Source organism: Camelus ferus, chromosome 12 (assembly GCF_009834535.1).
Source record: "Camelus ferus isolate YT-003-E chromosome 12, BCGSAC_Cfer_1.0, whole genome shotgun sequence".
NCBI classification, from domain to species: Eukaryota; Metazoa; Chordata; class Mammalia; order Artiodactyla; family Camelidae; genus Camelus; species Camelus ferus.
Window position 1 is genome coordinate 4,726,861 of NC_045707.1, and position 3,647 is coordinate 4,730,507.

A 3,647-nucleotide genomic window follows, 5' to 3' on the forward strand; every position below is an offset into this window, starting at 1 on the left:
GTGGGTTGCAGGCACTTGCTACAGGCAGCCCCCAACATACTGCAAGAGAACACTGAGCAGATGGAGGCCGACTTTGCTGTGGCCCCAACCAAGACTGACTCCTCTGGGCCTCCCAAGAAGCTTGGGAATCTGGAAAGGTCAGGAGAATGAGGACCCGAATGGAGAGAGCATGAAGCATGCGTGAGCAGGCCCCCGGGGTCTAGGCAGGGCAACCCCCGCTCTTGTTCCTCCACACAGCTGCCCTGGAGGTGCCTGCCTTTAGGTTCTTCCCCCCTGCATGGGCCTAAAAGCACTCACAAGAGGGGAGGGGTTCACTAGTGAGGGAGGCAGGGTGTAACTCACTGAAGCAGCAGGGCCTTGGGGACACAGCTTTCCCAAGTAGCCATTTTCAGACAGTCAAAATTGTCCATCACTCTTTTGTTTAATGACAAGTAATGTGCACACAGCATGAATTCATTCTTTTTTTTTTCCTCCCCTGCAAATATTTATTGAGTGCCTCCTGTTTGCCCAGCCCCACACTCAGGGCTCAGGAGAAGGCAGCCCTGCAGCTAAGACAGACCAGGTGGTAGGCTCTGAGGGGGGCTTCATGTACAGGGACCCATTTTTCCCTCTGAGCAGCCTGATGAGGGAGGGAGCCTTCCTTATTCCCATTTCACAGACAAGGAAACTGAGGGTTGAGCCACTTGCACAAAAACCCAGACCGAAGCCAGATCTCTCTGGCTCCTGAACCTGGTTACCAGTATGCAATGTGACCTCCCCAGAAGCCTTACCTCTCACTCTGCCCCATGGGTACGGCCTGGGAGCTCAAAGACAGGCAACCACGTCTGTTTTGCACCTTATTAAAAAATCCAAAAGAGAGTCAGGCTATAAGTGTAATGGATTGGTTTTTAGGTCACAACAAAGTGGCTTCACATCAAAGGAGCTACATCAAAAAATAAATAAATAAATAAAAGTCACGAGGGTGAAGTCCTCACATAGAGGAAATCTGGGTGGCCCAGGCTGGGGCTGGGAAGCTTACTTTCCACTGGCCACCCTTCAATAATTTTCAAATTTGCACTGTGCACAGCTATTATCTATTTACCCAAATCAATTAAAAGACGTCAAAGGACAAAAAGGCGTATTTATAGCTCAGGCCTTGATCAGGACCTGCGGGGCTCACAGTCTTGGGGGGAGCTGGAGCTTGTCAGGGGCAGAAAGAGCACATACTAGGTGACAGATGAATGCTATGGACCACCCACCATGAGCATCCTGGCAAGGAGAGTGAAGGCTGAGAAAGCCCCACAAACCTGGGTTGGAGCCTCAGGCATGTCATCTCACCTCCTCCCCTTTGCTGGGAGCTGTGAAAACTGAGGGATATGATATTTTGTGCCCAGCTGGGTGCTCGGCCAGTGTCCAGGTTTCTGACATGCCCAGAACGAGCCTGTTGGGGAAGCCAGGACTGAGACCATGCTTCTCTTACAGGCCAAGGGATGCCCTAATTGTTGGAGGAGGCCAAGGGAGGAGAGCAGATTCCCCTGGGGATGCCAGGGGAGCAAGGAAAATATCTCTGAGAGGACCCTTTCCAGATGGCAGGAATCCCCAGGTAGAGGCACAGGGAGGGGCACGGAGAGGGGAGTCGGTGAGTGTGTGTGAGCAGTAGTGAGGGTTCCATGGGGGTGGAAAGATAAGGGCAGAGAGTCTCCTAGAGAGGCAGGTGCAGAAGAAGAGGAGGCTGACATTTTAGGGGTGGAGTAGATGGGATCTGGGGGGAAGTGACAGAATACCTGAAGCAGGTGAGTCATGGGGATGCTACAAAAGGCACAGGGATGTGCTTAGAGTAGTGCCGGCTAGGAATGGTTCTTACACTTTCAAGTGTTTGAGAAAAAATCAAAAGAGAAATGGTTCCCTTTTAGTGTCCACAAATAAAGTTTTACTGAAACACAGCCATGCTCATTCCTTTACATAATATCTACAATTGACTTTATGCTACAGCGGCAGAGTAGTTGAGAGAGACCCTATGCGCAGCAGAGCCTAAAATATTTACTATCTGGACCTTATACACAATAGTTCGCCCACCTTTAACTTACGGGCAACTTGCAGGCAGAGAACAGTAGGCGTGATGTTTGACAAGGGGACAGGTCCAGGTAACCAGGGCCTCCTTCTTCCCTGCCCAAGCACCGAGCTTAAGCTGAGAGCAAGCGGGAGACATGGAAAGTTCAGGGAGGAGAGTGACCTGCTCAAACGAAAGCTGGAGAATGGTCACTCTGGCTGCTAAGCAAGAATGGATTAAGGGGGGCTGGGGTTACCTGGAACAGGAAGGCCTGCTGGAGGAGGCTCCAAAGGCCCATGGGACTGTCCTTGAGGACATTTGCTGGGACCTAGACTTGAGGCGTCTCCGTGCCCTTCCCTGCACACCTTCGCTGGTGGCACACAGTGCTGCTCTGCATACCCAGGATGCCCTGCGCACGCGGGCGGAAATGATCGCTTGACTGGACCCCCAGAGCGGAAGGAGCCCCCGTAAGGGCGGGAAGCGCGCGGAGCCCGCCTCGGAGCCCGCCTTGGAGCCCACAGCAAGAGCATGAGGAACCAGGGTGTGAAATGGTGGGCGCTTGGAGAACCGCTGCTGGCCGAGTGGCAGGAGAGGAGGCTCAAGAGGTGGGCAGGGTCCGTGGGCTTCGAGGGCCCACGAAGGAGGAGGGGGAGGGAAGGGAGGTTTCCGCCTGGAGTCAGGGGGCCAGGCCTGGGAGAGAGGGAGCACTCAGTTGCTTTGGTCATATGCATGGATGGAGGTGGTCAGAAGTATGCAGGTAGGCCAAGGCCCAAAGACCACAGGCTGGTGTACATTGGCCATCCGTACAGACATACAGACCCGTGTAGACGCCGTAACAAGCCCAGCTCTATGCGCGCACCACAATACAAGACCAGGTCTCTGCACACGGTCACAGATGAGTGTGCACATCATCACAGCCTCCCAGCCCCAGGAATGTACACAATACAGGACCTAGAGGCCTCTGTGCACCCGGTCACAGATAATGTGCGCACAACACGGTCCAGGCACGGCTTCCCGGATCCACTCCCATGCCAAACAGGAACAGACCTGGGTGCACGCTGCAGGTCACAGAGACCCTTGAACACTGCAAAACACAGACATACACATAACACGCACACATACAACCGGACACGCAGACCCATGCACATGCCAGACACACACACTCTCTGACCCGCCCCGCCTCCCGTCGCACACACACAACCGCACAGGACGCACGGTCACAGGCAGGGGCGCGCGCACGCGCGCGCGAACACACACACACACACACACACACACACACACACACACGCACACATACATTTGGTCGCACACGCGGGAGGCACAGAGCGGCGGCTGCCCGAGACTGCGGTCCAAGGCGCCCCGGCCCGGCGCAGAGAGCGGAGCCTCGCTGGCGGCGGAGGGTAGGGGGCGCCGGTGGGGGCGGGGCAGGGGCCGGAGCCGCCCGAGCCCGGCAGGAGCGGGCACCTCTGCGCTCCGCGCTCGGGCCTCGCCTCCGCACCCGCCGTGCGCCTCTCGTGGGGCCCTCTCCGGCGCCCGTCCGCTCGCCCGGCCCCAGCCGCGGCCCCGGGGTGCAGGCAGGCGGCAGCGCCGCGCCCGCGGGACGGGGTGGAGGTGGGGG